We start from the raw sequence: 16,910 nt of genomic DNA, 5'->3' as shown, positions 1-16,910 counted from the left end.
CCGGCAACATACAGAACTTCTAAATACCGTCTCAAATTAGAAGAGAAAGATGAGCACTGGTAGTGGAGAAGACAGCATCCGAAAGAATTAAATATTAATGCCTCATTTTGTCAAGATTTTATAGGTTTTTAATTTTTTTATTTTTATAGATGATGTCTTGCTCTCCCTCCCAGACTGAAGTGCAGTGCGATCATAGCTCATTGCAGCCTTGAACTCCTGGACTCAAGCGGCCCTCCAGCCCCAGCTTCCCAAGTAGCTGGGACTACACGCGTGCATCACCACACCCAGCTATAGTTTTCAAAATTTAGGTATAATTCATATATAAATTATATTTTACAGTTATTTTGGTGTTTTATTTTGAAATAATTTTAGACTTACAGAAATGTTGCAAAAATAGTTCAGAGTTATCCTAAACTCTTCATTGCGTATACCTTCACCTAGCTTTCTCTGACAGGAACATTTTACCTTACCTGTGTACAATTATCAGAACCAGGAAGTTAACACTGGTACAGTAACCTACAGACCTTATTTGAATTTTAGCTGTTTTCATTTTGATCTAATCCAAGGTCCTACATTGCACTTAGTTGTAATGTCTTCTTAGTCTTCCCTAATCTGTGACCGCTCCTCAGTCTCTCGCTTTTTTTTCTCATATGACCCTGACAGATGCTGTTCAGTCATTTTATAGAATATCCCACAATTTGAATGTATGGTTTTTTGTTTGTTTGTTTGTTTGTTTTGGCGATTAGATTGACCTTACGCACTTTTGGCAAGAATATCACAGGAGTAATGTGTATGCCCTTCTTAGTGCATCGTATCAGGGGCTACTTTCTGTTGATATGACTTATTACTGGGCATGTTAACACTGATCATGTGGTTAAAGAGGTTATCTGCCGGGTTTCTCTTTTGTTAAGTGTCCTTTTGTAATTAGTAAGTATGTTGTAGGGAGATATTAAGACCATGCAAAAATGTAAACTTCTTAACATTTACAGTATGTTTTTTTGAAATGGAGTCTCACTTTGTTACCCAGGGTGAAATGCAGTAGCACCATTTCGGCTCACTGCAACCTCTGCCTCTTGGGTTCAAGCGATTCTTCTGCCTCAGCCTTCTGAGTGGCTGGGATTACAGTGCCCACCACCACGCCTGGCTAATTTTTGTATTTATTAGTAGAGACGTGGTTTCACCATGTTAGCCAGGCTGGTCTCAAACTTCTGACCTCAGGTGATTCGCCTGCCTCGGTCTCCCAAAGTGCTGGGATTACAGACGTGAGCCACCACACCTGGCCTACATTTTTTTTTTTTAAGTGCTGTCAAATGCATACCTTCTACTTTTCCTCAATAAATGTCAACTCTTTACCCATGATGTGCCAATCCCTGTGGGGTGTGCCAAGCAGAAAAAGCACTGATCTAAGATGTGTGGCTCAGTTACGTGTAGCTCCATGACCTTGCTGGGCTTTAGGATCCTTATCTAGAAAATGGATATCATTATATCTTACCAGTAAGAACTGCTGAGGATTAAGGCAGACCGTACTTGTGAAAGTGTTCTGCAATACAAACTAGGGTTGTTCATTCTCCTTCTGCAGCGCTCAGCTCTGGCCTCACCTCTCCTGTTTGCATTTTCCATTTCCTTCCTGCCCGTGTTCATGCCTGCAGACTTCTGTCTGTCCGCCCTGGCCTAACTCCCTTATCCTACTTGCCAAGCCTTACTTGTGATGTCATTTAATAAATTTTGGAGACACAAGGAGAGCCTCGTAGAGATGGACAATTTCCTTCAGTAGTCTCCTGCTTTTTTGGAGTTGCCTCCAGGTGCCTGGGCCTGTGGGTGGTGGGCAGGAGAACCTTCCTCCCATGGCAGAAATAGTGGGAGAAGTAGGGATTGCCTTCCTCCAATAATAATGCTTTGGCCCTAAAAAGGAAACTCTTGAACCCCATAGAATATTTTATTTTATTTTATTTTTTTGAGACAGAGTCCCGCTCTGTTGCCCAGGCTGGAGTACAGTTGCAGGGTCTTGGCTCATGCAACCTCTACCTCCCAGGTTCAACCGATTCTCGTGCCTCAGCCTCCCAAGTAGCTGGGATGACAATGATGCACCTCCACACCTGGCTAATTTTTGTATTTTTAGTAGAGATGGGGTTTCACCATGTTACCATGCTGGTGTCGAACTCCTGGCTTCAAGTGATCAGCCCTCCTTGTCCTCCCAAAGTGCTGGGATTACAGGCATGAGCCACTATGCCCGGCCAAACCCCATAGAATATTGCAGAAGCCCAAATGGATACTTATGTCTTACTGACTGGACACACTTTAAAGTAACTTCAGAACATGAAAGGATGACTTACTCCATATCAAACCTCCTAATTAATCCAGCAGCTATTTTGTTTTATTTTATTTTTTGAGACAGGGTTTTCCTCTGTTGACCAGGCTGGAGTGCAGTGGCACGATCACAGCTCACTGCAGCGTCAACCTCTTAGGCTCAAGTGATTGTCCCAGCTCAGTTTCCTGAGTAGCTGGGACTACAGGTGTGCGCCACCATGCCTGGCTAATTTTCGTATTTTTTGTAAAAACAGAGTTTTGCCATGTTGCCCAGGCTGCTCTTGAACTCCTACGCTCAAGCAATCCACCCACCTTGTCCTGCCAAAGTGCTGGGATTACAGGTGTGAGCCACCACACCCGGCCTGCAATTTTAATCTAAGGCAAGATTTATTTATTTATTCAGAGACAGAGTCTCTCTCTGTTGTCCAGGCTGGAGTGCAGTGGTGATCATGACTCAGTGCAGCCTTAAACTCCTGGGCTCAAACAGTCTTCCTACTTCAGCCTCTTAAGTAGCTGGGACTACAGGCACACCCCACCATGCCCAGAATTTTTTTTTTTTTTTTTTTTTTTTTTTTTTTTGACACGGGGTCTTGCTCTGTCACCAGGCTGCAGTGCAGTGGCATGATCTCAGCTCGCTGCAATCTCCACCTCCCAGGTTCAAGCGATTCTTCTGCCTCAGCCTCCTGAGTAGCTGGGATTACAGGCACGCGCCACCACACCCAGCTAATTTTTGTATTTTTAGTAGAGACAGGGTTTCACCATGTTGGCCAGGATGGTCTTGATCTCTTGACCTCGTGATCCTCCCGCTTAGGCCTCCCAAAGTGCTGGGCTTACAGGCATGAGCCACCACGCCCAGCACACCTGCTTACCTGCTTTTTTTTTTTTTTTTTTTTTTTTTTTTTGAGATGGAATCTCACTCTGTCGCCCAGGTTGGAGTTCAGTGGCACGATCTTGGCTCACTGCAAGCTCTGCCTCCTGGGTTCACGCCATTCTCCTGCCTCAGCCTCCCAACTAGCTGGGAGTACAGGCACCTGCCACCACGCCCAGCTAATTTTTTTTTTTTTTTTTTTTTTTTTTTTTGTAGTTTTAGTAGAGACAGGGTTTTACCATGTTAGGCAGGATGGTCTCGATCTCCTGACCTTCTGATCCACCTGCCTCAGCCTCCCAAAGTGCTGGGATTACAGGTGTGAGCCACCGTGCCTGGCCCACACCTGCTTCTTAAAGGACCAAGTCCTGGCTGGGCTCGGTGGCTCACGCCTATAATCCCAGCACTTTGGGAGGCCAAGGTGGGCAGATCCCTTGAGTCCGAGAGTTCAAGACCAGCCTGGGCATAGTGAAACCTCATCTCTACAAACGATTAAAAAAATGTTTTGGCCGGGCACGGTGGCTCACGTTTGTCATCCCAGCACTTTGGGAGGCCGAGGCGGGCAGATCACCTCAGGTCAGGAGTTTGAGACTAGCCTGTCCAACATGGTGAAACCCCACCTCTACTAAAAATACAAAATTTAGCCGGGCGTGGTGGCGGACGCCTGTAATCCCAGCTACTCGGGAGGCTGAGGCAGGAGAATCACTTGAACCCAGGAGGTGGAGGTTGCAGTGAGGCAAGACTGTGCCATTGCACTCCAGCCTGGGTGACAAGAGTGAAACTCCATCTCAAAAAAAAAAAAAAAAAAAAGTTTTAAAGGGACCAAGCCCTTTTAGGGGGGCTTCTGATCATTTAAATCTCCTCCAATAACAGAAAAGGTTTTCAAATGTTACCCCGGGGATTCCTCATTGCCCGCTCTCAATATTTCCCAAGAAAGACCTGAAGCTCCTTTCTGAGCTTCATTCCCTTGTTCTCCTCCCAGCCCCTCAGCTGTCTTTTGTACCAATTAGGTAGTTATTAATTGCTCCCTAATTGCAAATTGGCTGCCTCCTTACTGGCTCCCACCCACGCTGGCTGGCTGACCCAGGGGTCACATGCATCCTTCAGGGAAAGGTGTTTTGTGAATCCAGTGGTTCATTTGTTCCACACATGTGTGTTAAGCCCCTTCGTTGACGCCAGATCCTTTCTAGGTCCTGCAGACCGTGTTGAGCGAGACAAACCCAAGTCCCTGGCTTCTCAGAGCTCACAGTCTAGCAGGAGACAAACAGCAAAAAATAAATCATTTCTGATCGTCAGTGCTGGGACGGGGGAGTAATTACAGTTCAGAGTGATTCTGGGGAGCTTCAGATACGTGCTCTGGGAAGGCCTTTCTAAGGAGGTGACATGTGAGTTAAGATATGAATGGTAATGCAGAGCCAGCCAGAGTGAAGAGGAGGTAGAAGAGCACAGTCCAGGGGGAGAAGACAGCAAAGGCAGAGGCCAGGTGAGAGGAAGCAGCATGGCCTCTCTGAGGGGCATTCATTTCATCTATGAAGCCCTAAGGGATTCAGAAGTCAGCCATCAGGTTGGGGCTAGTTGTAAGGTTTAGGGCAAAACACCCCTCCTCCTCCCTGTTGTTAGAGACTGGAGGCGGGGTTTGGCCCCACCTGGCCCTGCCGCAGAAGGAGGGGTTATTATACATCGGATTGAATCAGCTTCCAGGATCCTTATTGGTCCTTGGTGGTAATTAGGGCGTTCTCGCTTCAAAGTCCCAAATTCAGCCGCCCCGCTGGGCACTAGAGCGGAACCGCTCCCCACCCCACCCACCCCAAGCTCAGAGGTTGGAGAAAACTGCCGTCCCAAAGGAACCCAAACCCAGGCTTGAGACTTTGCAAAGAGACACAAGATGCGGATTGCCATGTGAAGTTTCCAGATTTTTAAAAATGTTAGAACGATGAATTCGCAAAGCTTTAAAACACTATACAGGCCAAACAACATGTCTATGGGCAGGACCTGGCCAGCCGGCCTAGGTGCGGTGGGGCTTGGTGAACGCCTAGAGGTAGGGACAAGGGAGAGAAGGAGTCAGGGAGGATGCTAACTGCATCCTGGATTCTGGGACACCCACGCCCTGGCAGAGATGTGCCCTAAGAGGAACGAACTCACTGCCACAACTCACTGCCGTGAACTCTTTGCTCACGGCAAAGATTGAGCACCTACTGTGTGCATGGCCCTGTGCTAGGATGGAGGATACAAAACACTTCATAGGACTGCACCCTTGCCCAGGGCTGGGTGGGCGGACCTCAGGAAACCTGGGTTCCAGCCCTGACTTGCTCTCCTATAATTGCTGTGTGAACTTGGATTGATTCATCAGCTCTCTGGGATTCAGCACACAGCCTTTGTTGACATTAGATTAACTAAATCCAGTAAGGGAAGATTTTGAAGGGCCTCTGGGTGTCTGGATAGGGAATCTGGGCTGGGTCTGATAGGAAGTAGGAACCACCCCAGGTTCTTGAGCATGTTGAATAGGAAAGTGAAACAGGCCACCTGTGCAGAGACACACATCATCCTGGTGTGGGATAGTGAGGACAGCAACTAAGGCTTAGGCAAATCAGATCTGATCACCTCTAGCCCAAAAACCTTCCATGGCTCCCTGCAGCCCTCACATCAAAGCCTTTTCTTCTTACTATGGTCCATGGGCAGGGCCAGCTTCATGTAATGAAGGGTCAGTGTAATGCTCTGCTGTCACTATCTTGAAATACTTAATAATTTTTGAACAAGGGACTCTTTTTTTCCATTTTGCACCAGGCCCCGCAAATTAGGAAGGGACCCACAGGAACGCTTCAGTCTGGCCCCTTTTCTGCTCTCCTCATCCAAACTGCACTTCTCCCTTACCCTTCATACTTCAGTCACATTGGTCTTCCATCAGTTTCTGGAGATTGTTCCTGCTTTGGGACATATGCATAGTCTGTTCCCCTTGCCTGGAACACCCCCACCCCCATGTCGAGACCAACTTAGTTTTTTGTTCAACAATTCCTTCACAATTTCTTCTTATCTTCCAGACCTGAGCATAATTATCTCCTGAGAGATAACTCCTCTGTCCTCCCAGAATTACCTATTCAAAACAAAACTTTTAAAATTATTTAAGCCAGCCGGGCACGGTGGCTCACGCCTGTAATCCCAGCACTTTGGGAGGCCCGGGTGGGCAGATCACTTGAGGTCAGGGGTTCAAGACCAGCCTGGCCAACATCATGAAACCCCGTCTTTACTAAAAATACAAAAATTAACCGGTGGTGGGCGCCTGTAATCCCAGCTACTCGGAAGGCTGAGGCAGGAGGATTGCTTGAACCTGGGAAGCGGAGGTTGCAGTGAGCCGAGATCATGCCATTGCACCCCAGCCTGGGCGACAGAGTGAGACTCTGTCTCAAAAGAAAAAAAAAAAAAAAAGATTTAAGCCTGGGTGCAGTGGCTTACTCCTGTAATCCCAATACTTTGGGAGGCAAGGCAGGAGGATTGCTGAGGCCAGGAATTCCAGACCAGTCTGGGCAACACAGTAAGATCTCATCTGTACAAACAATAAGAAAATTAGCCAGACATGGTAGTGTGTGCCTATAGTCCCAGCTACTTCGGAGGCTGAGGCGGGAGGATTGCTTGTGCCCAGGAGTTCAAGGCTTCAGTGAGCCATGATTGCGCCACTGCACTCCTACCTGTGCAACAAAGCTAACCCCTGTCTCAAAAAAAACAACAATGGAGGCATTTCAGACATCTGTCAGCAGCCATAGGTGATCAGGGACTTTGTGCTTATAAAGGTTTGTTCAGTAACAAATATTCAGCTGGAGTGGGCATCATGGCTCACACCTGTAATCCTAGCACTTTGGGAGGCTGAGGCGAGGCAGGAGGATTGCTTGAGCCCAGGAGTTTGAGACCAGCCTGGGCAACAAAGTGAGATCTGATCTCTACAAAAAATAAAATAAATAAAATTAGCTGGGCATAGTGGCATGCACCAGCTGAGGTGGGAGGATTGCTTGAGCCCAGGAGGTCGAGGCTGCAGTGAGCTGTGATGACGCCATTGCACTCCAGCCTGAGCAACAGAGTGAGACCCTATCTCGAAAAAATTAAAAATTAATTAATTTTTAAAAATTCAACTGGGGAAATATTTCTAGCTCTCTTTCTCTTTTTTTTTTTTTTTTTTTTTTTTGAGGCCGAGTTTCACTCTGGCACCCAATCTGGAGTGCGGTGGCAAGATCTTGGCTCACTGCAACCTCCACCTTCCAGGCTCAAGGAATTCTCCCACCTCAGACTCCCAAGTGGCTGGGACTATAGGTGCGTGCCACCACACCCAGCTCATTTTTGTAGTTTTTGTAGAGATGGGGTTTTGCCATGTTGCCCAGGCTGGTCTCGAACTCCTGGACTCAAGCGATCCTCCCACCTCAGCCCTGCAAAGTGCTGGGATTACAGGCGTGAGCCACCACACTTAGCCACATTTCCATCTCTTAATGAAGTAAGCAAAACCATTTACACCACAAGAGATAGAGGGAAGGGATAGGATTTGTCCAAAACATAATAAATCCCCTTGGCCAAATTCATGGACCCTGGCAGGGTAAGATCAGCCATAGCATCATTTCTGCCTATGTGGCTGACATTCATTATGTAAGTCCCATGTACCAGGGTCCCCCTCCCATGCAAGCTCCCTGAATGATCATTCCCAGCCTTGTAAAGTTGGAAGTATTATTCTCCCCATTTTGTGGATGAGGAAACTGAGGCCTAGAGAAATTGAGTAACTTGCCAAATGTGACACAGTAAAGAATTGACAGAGTTGGGATTTGCACCTAGATCCGTCCAACTCCAGATCTCCCTGAGCCCTTCACTACCCCAAAACAGCTACTCAATTGGCTTGCTGTGTGATTTTGGGCAAGTTCCTCAACCTTTCTGAACCTCAGATTCTTTTTGTCTTTTTCGTTTTCTTTTTCTTTTTGAGACAGAGTTTCCCTCTTGTCGCCCAGGCTGGAGTGCAATGGCATGATCTCAGCTCACTGCAACCTCCGCCTCCTGGGTTCAAACGATTTTCCTGCCTCAGCCTCCCAAATAGCTGAGATTACAGGTGCCCACCACTAGGCGTGGCTAATTTTTGTATTTTTAGTAGAGACAGGGTTTCACCTTCTTGGCCAGGCTAGTCTCGAACTCCTGACTTCTGGTGATCTGCCCACCTCAGCCCCCCAAAGTGCTGGGATTACGGGCATGAGTCACTGTACCCAGCCTCTTTTTCTATTTTTAAGAGAAGGTCTTATTCTGTCGCCCAGGCTGGAATGCAGTGGGTAATCTCTGCTTACTGCAGCCTCAACGTCCTAGGCTCAAGTGATCCTCCCAACTCAGCCTCCCAAATAGCTGGGACTACAGGTGTGCAGCACCAGGCCCAGTAAAGCTGAGCCTCACACTCTTTACCTATAACTTGCCCCTTATTTAAGCTAACACATGGTAAGTGCTGATTTTAGTGCTGAAGTTGATTCTCTCTCTCTTTCTTTTTTCTTTTTTTTTTTTCTTTCTTTTTTTTTTTTTTTTTTTTTTTGAAACAGGGTCTTGCTCTGTCACCAGGCTGGAGTGCAATGGCATGATCTCGGTTCAGTGCACACTCAACCTTCTGAGTTCAAGTGATCCTCCTGCCTCAGCTTCCCAGAGTAGTGGGATTACAGGTATGCACCGCTGTTGATTCTTTATAGATGTTAATTCTCTGCTTAACACACACACCCCTCCAACTCCCACCACACCTACAGACACACACACACACGCACACACATGCACGCCAGCCCCACAACAGGAGGAATGTAACAGAAGCAATGCTTTGTGTTCTGTAACCTGTTTCCTTTTCCTGGACACACAGGAAGGTCATGTTCTCATTTTTCCTGCAGTTAGTAGAGTCATGTGACTACATAAAGGCCAATGAAATTACATGTGACCCCTGTGCAAAGGCAGTGAAGTGTGGATGCGCCTCCTTTGATTTTCTGATTCCCTTTCCACATGCAGAGGATTCAGGAACAGATTCCGGGGAGAGCCTGGGGTGGAGGCAGGATTGGGGGGCAAGGTCACTGTTTGGAAAAGAGCTCCCTGGGAGAGCCCCTACCTATATCAGACTTTGCAGGAGTGAGAAATAAACTCTGATTAATGAGAAATAAACTCTGAAATAAACACTGAGATATTTGGTTTGTTACAGCGGTCAGCATTAATTACACTGAATAAAACTGTGTATCAGTTATCAATTGCCACAACAATGCTACATAACAAACCACCTCAAAACTTAGTGCCTTAAAACAGCAACCATTTTTTTAGCTCAAGATTTCATGGATTGGCACTTTAGCCTGGGCTCAGCTAAAGATTTTTCTGGTCTCAGTTGAGCTTACTCATGTATCTGTGGTTGGCTATTGGATTAGCTGGTGACTGACTAGGACAGCCTCAGCTAGGACGACTAGTCCCTGTTCCAGTGGTCTCTTAGGCAGGATAGCCCAGGCTTGTTCACATAACAGCTGCGAGAGTTCCAAGAGAATGAGTGGAATCTCTTAAGGCCCAGTCTCTCAGCGCCCAGGCTTGGAACTGGCAATGCCACTTCCATATAGTCTGTTGGCCAAAAATAGTCACATGCCTGGCTGGGCACGGTGGCTCACAACTGTGTAATCCCAGCACTTTGGGAGGCTGAGGTGGACGGATTACTTGAAACTAGAAGTTCGAGACCAGCCTGGAAAACATGGGGAAACTCCATCTCTATAAAAATTAGTCGGATGTGGTGGTGAGTGCCTGTAGTCCCAGCTACTTGGGAGACTGAGGTGAGAGGATCACCTGAGCCCAGAGAGGTCAAGGCTGTAGTGAGCCATGATCGCACCACTGCACTCCAGCTTGGGTGACAGAGATATCCTGTCTTAAAAAATAATAAAGAGCTCAGCCTCTAGAATCACAGCACTGGGCTTAAGTCCTGACTCACTTGCTATTGATTTTGGGCAAGTGCCTTCCCCTCTTTGAGACTCACATTTCCCTTCTATAAAACAGGTGCTGGGGCCGGGCGTGATGGCTCACACCTGTAATCCCAGCACTTTGAGAGGCCAAGGCGGGTGGATCACCTGAGGTCAGGAGTTCAAGACTAGCCTGGCCGACATGGTGAAATCCCATCTCTACTAAAAATATAAAACTTAAAACTTAGCCAGGCGTGGTGGCGCACGCCAGTAATACCGGCTACTCACTACTCAGGAGGCTGAGGCAGGAGAATCACTTGAACCCAGGAAGCGGAGGTTGCAGTGAGCCGAGATTGTACCATTGCACTCCAGCCTGGGTGACAAAAGTGAAACTGTCTCAAAAAAACAAAACAACAACAACAAAAAAAAAAACAGGTGCTAGAAGAGGGGAGTCCTCATGTTGGGGGCTATTGTGAGAACTGACTGAGGGAATGCACCATGGAAATGTGTGCTGTAAATTACCTATTTATTACACCCAAGGTGGGCTTAATAGCTGCCAGGGAGTCTTAGTATTATCTCAACTAAACCCCCAATTTACAGAGGAGAAAACAGAGGCTCAGGCAGGTGATGTGACTTGCCAAGGCTGCATAGCTAAGGAGCAGTGATGTCCCCACCATACTCAAGTTTGTCTGTTTCCAGAAGCTAAGGTCTTAGCCTCTCTAAAGTTAGAAAGTCCTAAGTTTGAGTCTCGACTCTGTCCATTATAGACGTATGACCTTGGGCAAGTCACATTTCTCTCTGGGCCTCATGTTTTTCTTCGTCTAAAGAAATTAACATCTGTCTCATAAAGCTATGGGGAATCAATGGGAAGATACAAAGAAAGTGCTTAGCAGAGTGCCAAGGAGGGACAGTGAGCACGCTCAGCAACTGAAGGCTGCCAAGTTCCTGTTATCATCAGGTGCAGTGTTCCATCCATCAAAAGGGCTAAGAATAGTCTTAGCCTGGCCGGGCGTGGTGGCTCATGCCTGTAATCCCAGCACTTTGGGAGGCCGAAGCGGGTGAATCACCTGAGTTCAGCAGTTCGAGGCCAGTCTGGCCAACATGGCAAAACCTTGTCTGTACTAAAAATACAAAAATTAGCCAGGTGTGGTGATGGGCCACTGAAATCCCAGCTACTTGGGAGGCTGAGGCAGGAGAATCACTTGAAGCCTGGAGGCAGGGGTTGCAGTGAGCCGAGATTACGCCACTGCTCTAGCCTGGGTGACAGAGCCAGACTCTGTCTAAAAAAAAAAAAAGAAAAAAGAAAAAATAGTCTTAGCCCATGGGGGTGGTGTGAGGAATAAGTGAGTTACTGTGGGCTAAGCTTTAGCACAGTGCCCAGCACATATTACAAACTTCATAAGCAGTTGCCATTACTTTTAAAGGGTTTTTGTTTTGTTTTTGTTTTTGTTTTTGTTTTTGAGACAAGGCCTCACTGTGTCGCCCAGGCTAGAGTGCAGTACTTTTAAAGTTCTGAACCCTGTTGGAAGCCAACATGAGACCATGGGGGACCCCAGGCCCCAACTGGCAGTGGCTCTAGGCACTGCCTCCTCTGCCATTTGGCTATTATTAGGCCCGGCGTCCTCATCTCAAATCCAGATGGGGAGCGAGAAGGGCCGGCAGGGCAGGGCCTGGCTGGCGGAAGGCTGGGAACACGGCTTGGAGGCTGGGTTTGGGTTTGGGCCCCACCCTGCCTGCCTTCCCTTGCTTGCAGCTGGTCCGCCCGCCACGTCTACACTTGGCTCTGAGGTTGGTGCAGAGCACTCCCTCCCACTGTGGCTGCCTCCTCTGGGAAGATTCAGAGACCTTCTGCAGCCTCAGCACTTTTCTGCCTGCCCCAGAGAGGCCAGGCCTGCGTGGAAACTGAATTTGACACTGCGCGCCTTCAGAACTGCGTACCTTCAGAACCCGCAAAGTCGGCATCCACCCCGCTGTCTACGGGTCTTCATGCCTCCAGTGAGATTTACTGGATCTTCTGAGGGGGAAGGGCCTATACACCTGGGTTCGAATCCCTTCCCTACCACTAACATGCAGTGTCAACTTGGACAAATGACTTCCCCTCTCTGAGCCTCAGTTTCTTTGCCCATAAAAGGGACAGAACATTAGCATCTGCTTTACAGGGCTGTGGTGATGGTTAAACGAGTGCATGGTATGGAGTAGGCACTCAATATGTGTCAGTTATTTCATCTTTGAGTGTGCCAGGCCCTGAGGAGGAAACAAAGTTTTGGGAGGTTGAGAATCTGGGGTGCAGAATGGCTCTGCTCCTGATTTGCTATGCTACCTGAAGCCTGTCCCTTGTCCTCTCTGGGACTCAGTTACCTATTTGAACCATAAGGTGGTATCTAGGACTCTGTGATACCAAGATTCAGGTGCTACATTCACAAGTAGAGAGAAGGGTTTGCTGGGATCCCACACTGACAGGTTGGCGAAATATTCATTCTCAGACTGGGCTCTGGAACCAAAATACCCTCGGCCCCTGAGCTGCTCCAGATACTCCCTACTCTGCCAGTCCAGGGCTGAACCTGGAAGAATCTAGACCCTTCTTATTAAGTCTCTTGCCCTAGGAGGGCCTGAAGAAGGCCAGTCAAACCCCCTCATTTTAAAGATGGACAGACTGAGACCCAGGTCTCCCCAGTGCTCAGGCTTCATTTGAGCAGAGCTTCCAAATGGTGGATGATAGAATATGGTGATTAAGAACAAACGTTCTGGCTAGGCGCAGTGGCTCATACCTGTAATCCTAGCACTTTAGGAGGTGAAGGCACGCAGATTGCTTGAACCCAGGAGTTTGAGACTAGCCCTGGCAACAGAGGGAGACCCCTGTCTCTACAAAAAATAAAAAAACTAGCCGGGCATGGTGGCACGTGTCTGTAGTCCCACTGTGAGCCTGGGAGGTCAAGGCTGCAGTGAGCCATGGTTGTGCCACTCCACTCCAGCCTGGGTGAAAGAGTGAGACTCTGTCTCAAAACAAACAAACAAACAAAAACCAAAAGAACGAGGGTTCTGAACCTGTCTCCTTATCTGTGTAATGGTGGCACTACCTCACAGGACTCAAGCTATGAAGGTCATAGTGGTAACAAAATTGCCACACATGCATTATAAACATGATCAGGAGCCAGTGTCCAACCCATCAGGTGGCAATTACATAATGCCCCACCATGAGCCTAGACCCCCCACTCCCTGCGCCCAGGCATCAGGGACTACCAGAAGTCTAAAGAGGTCCAGGCTGGCACATCCAGAACTCTCTCCTTCCTGTCGCAGCCCTTTGCCTCTCCTTTGTCTGTAACGCTGGGTCTCCTGGAATTCATTGCTGCCCAGTGGGCATCTGAGGCCCCTTCTCCTTCTCCAGGGCCGGAAGTTTGCCTGGCACTGTTGCCCAGAGAACACAGCAGCTGGATGACATCATGGAGATGATGGCCTTGCCAAACTGGTTTCCCAACAGGTCCTCAGTCCCACTCCGAGGGCTGCTGGCCATGACCTAGGGCGCATCCAGTTCTGCACACAAGGAGGAAGGTCATAGCCCTTGGATCCAGTCAACCCCAACAAGAATCATTCATCTCTAGCGACTCCATGCTCCAGCCTCACCTGCCTGTCTGTTGCCCAACAAGGTCCTCAATCCTACTTCAGTTCTCTTGCTCATGCTGTTCGAATCTCCAGAATGACAGTGCTGTCCTGGGGAGAGGAGGCTTAGAGAGCCCAAGGCACAGCTCCTCCATTGTGCAAATGAGCAAGTTGAGGCTCCAAGAGGGCCAAGCCTTACCTAGGGTGGAGCCAGGGGTAAGACACCCATCACCCTTCTTGCCTCCTGACTCCAGGCCTGGGCTTTCTCTGCAGGACCCTGACTGGGTGGAAGGTTAGCCAGGGTGACTTAGGGATGCAACGCAGACAGCTTCATAAAATAGTCATTCTCAGACTTGGGCTCTGGAGCAAAATATGACCCCTAGCCTCTGAGCTGCTCCAGCCACTTCCCATTCTGCCTTTCCAGGGTTGAACCTGGAAGAACCTAGAGTAGACCCTTTCTGTGACAGTCCCTTGCCCTAGGAAGGCCTGAAGCAGGCCAGTCCAATCACTTCATTTTACAGGGGGCAGGCTGAGACCCAGGCCTCTCTGGTGCCCACAAGATACATTCACCCTGCTCACCTGGCATTCAGAATCCTTCACAAAGAGAACCACCCACATTTCCTGCTCACCCACAGCCTATCTTCCTCCTTTTCCCAGATTACTGGTCTTTGATCACACTCTTCCTCTGCCACAAATGCTCTTTCATGCCTTTCTCCCTCTTCTATGTGGGGTGAATTTTAAAACTTAGCTGGGCATGTGGTGTGTGCCTGTAGTCTTAGTCTCTTGGAAGACTGAGATGGGAGGACTGCTTGAGCCAGGAGTTTGAGGCCACAGTGAGCTGTGATCATGCGAAGGCCACAGTGAGCTGTGATCATGCGACTGCACTCCAGCCTGTGGGTCACAGCAAGACCCTGTCTCCAAAAAAAAAAAAAAAAAAGGCCGACTGAGTGCAGTGGCTCACGCCTGTAATCCCAGCACTCTGGGAGGCCGAGGCAGGCGGATCACAAGGTCAGGAGTTCGAGACCATCCTGGCTAATACGGTGAAACCCCGTCTCTACTAAAAAATACAAAAAATTAGCCAGGCGTAAGTGGCGGGCCCCTGTAGTCCCAGCTACTCGGGAGGCTGAAGCAGGAGAATGGCGTGAACCTGGGAAGGGGAGCTTGCAGTGAGCCGAGATTGTGCCACTGCACTCCAGCACTCCAGCCTGGGTGACAGAGCAAGACTCCACCTCAAAAAAAAAAAAAAAAGGGTGACAGTTTATACGCCACTTCCCTAAGAAGTCTTCCAGAGCTTCCCCCATCCTAGTGGCAGCAAAGTGGAGGGAAAAGTCTTGAACATCAGGCAGAATTCCACTTTAGTCTGAATGCCTTTACTAGCCTTCACCTCCCGGAGCTTCAGCTTCCTCTGTCAAATCAGAATGTAGCTATCCTACACAGTGGTCACCTGGCAGTAGTGGGAGCCCACGTCTGACATGCAACAGGTGCTCAGCAAATGCTGGGGCCCTCGTCACAGGATGTTTACTCTCTCCTCAGCTGTAGCCATAAACTTCCCCAGCACTGTACCAGACTGCCCTTTGATCTCTAGATCACCCCCTCTCCCTTGCAGAGAGGAAGACAAAGAGGCAGGCGGGTATGTCTGGAGGTGGACCCAGGCACTAAGGACTTGAGGGGGCAGGACCCACACATCCCTTCCATAGGGCCAAGGGCTAGTGAGGGCATGTGCCAGACAGTAAATCTAGGCATGGAGGAACTCACCGGTACCATTCCTCCTAGCCTACAGGAGGGCAGGGAGAAAGGGGGGTGTTAGCACAAACCAGGCCATTCATTGGAGCTGGTGACTGCCTTTCAAGTAGGCCCTGAAAATCAGAGGTGGCCTAGGTGTGCCCTGCATGAAGGGGAGGTCCCAAGGGACGCGCGAATTTTAAAGTATTCAGAATTGGCCTTAGAGGGCGCCTGACCCTCGTTCTGGATAATAACATGGCATCTCGCCCAGGTAGAGAAGGCCTAGGACCTTGAACCATGTCCTCCAAAGTGAGCTCTGTTTGCCTCTCCTGCTGTGTGGCCTTGACAAGTCGTTTTCTTCTGTGCCTTGATTTTCTTTTTTCTTTTTTTGAGATGGAATATTGCTCTGTCACCTGGGCTGGGGTGCAGTGGCACAGTCTCAGCTCACTGCAACCTCTGCCTCCAGGTTCAAGCGATTCTATTGCCTCAGCCTCCCAAGTAGCTGGGATTACAGTTGCACACCACCTGCCCAGCTAATTTTTGTATTTTTCGTAGAGACGGAGTTTTGCCATGTTGGCCAGGCTGGACTTGGGTGATCCACCTGCCTTGGCATCCCAAAGTGCTGGGATTACAGGCGTGAGCCACCGCACCCGGCTGGTGCCTTGGTTTTCTGATGTGTAAAATGGGACCAACTTCTCAGGGGTGTGGGGATGAAATGAAATGACACATGGAAAAGACTCTCAATGTGGAGACTGGGCCTTTCCTTAGATGGGGGCGTCACAGAGGACCTGAACCAGGGCTCTTCTGGGGCAACAGGCTGAAACTGCCTCCCCAGAATCCCACATTATACTGGTTAAAAGCAGAGTCTGGACTCAGAAGGTGCTGCGTATGAATCACAGCTTTACTACTTATCAGCTGTTGTCCTCATCTGTAAAATGGGACAGTAGTCATGGTCTCATGTTCTTGTTATGGGCATTTTATGCCTGGTACATGGCAAGTACAAAATAAATGATTTGTTACTGTTTTTATTTGACAGGACTCCAGACCCCATCCTCCTAACTCCACCCACTTTGGTCTCCATGGAGATCTGAGGGCGGTTTTAGGACCTGTGGCACTGAAGATGGAATAGCTTTCCCTTGTGGGTCTGACCTCCTGGGTCCCCTGGCTGATTCTTTGTTTGGTCTTGGACATATCAGCTTTCTCTGGGCCTCAATTTCCCGTATTTGCTGAATGACAGCCTGGACTCCATATTCCCTATTTAGGACTCCAGCGCTCCTAAAGGCAGACTCTCAGGGCTTGGAAGGTAGAAGAACACTACAAGAAGGCAATGTCTGTTCAAAGGTGTGTGGGCTGGGGGAGGCGTGCTGTGTGATTGATCCTGCTCCAACTGAGATGGTCCCGGCACTCCAACCGGCACTCCAACTCCAAAGGGTCAAGGTGCTGCCAGTCACTCAGTCCCTGCTCTGAGGTGGCTCAAACCAGGTGTCCCGAAAGCAGCCTAGGGA

At 48.8% G+C, this 16,910-nt stretch overlaps 1 long non-coding RNA gene across 2 annotated transcripts in view; it reads left to right on the top strand.

Annotated features, from left to right (window-relative positions):
- The window catches only part of LOC140709104 (uncharacterized), a 34,780-nt gene extending 20,156 nt beyond the window's left edge, over positions 1 to 14,624 (top strand). The window contains exons 3-5 of one of the 2 annotated variants that reach the window (XR_012089488.1): positions 150 to 308; positions 8,722 to 8,838; positions 13,472 to 14,624. This is a non-coding gene — a long non-coding RNA (uncharacterized lncRNA). The other variant, XR_012089489.1, reaches the window with a different exon arrangement.
- Positions 14,625 to 16,910: the final 2,286 nt, after the last annotated feature.

This window comes from Chlorocebus sabaeus, chromosome 19, assembly GCF_047675955.1.
Source record: "Chlorocebus sabaeus isolate Y175 chromosome 19, mChlSab1.0.hap1, whole genome shotgun sequence".
NCBI classification, from domain to species: domain Eukaryota; kingdom Metazoa; phylum Chordata; class Mammalia; order Primates; family Cercopithecidae; genus Chlorocebus; species Chlorocebus sabaeus.
Note: the sequence above shows the minus strand (reverse complement) of the source record. Positions and strands in the feature narration are given on the sequence as shown.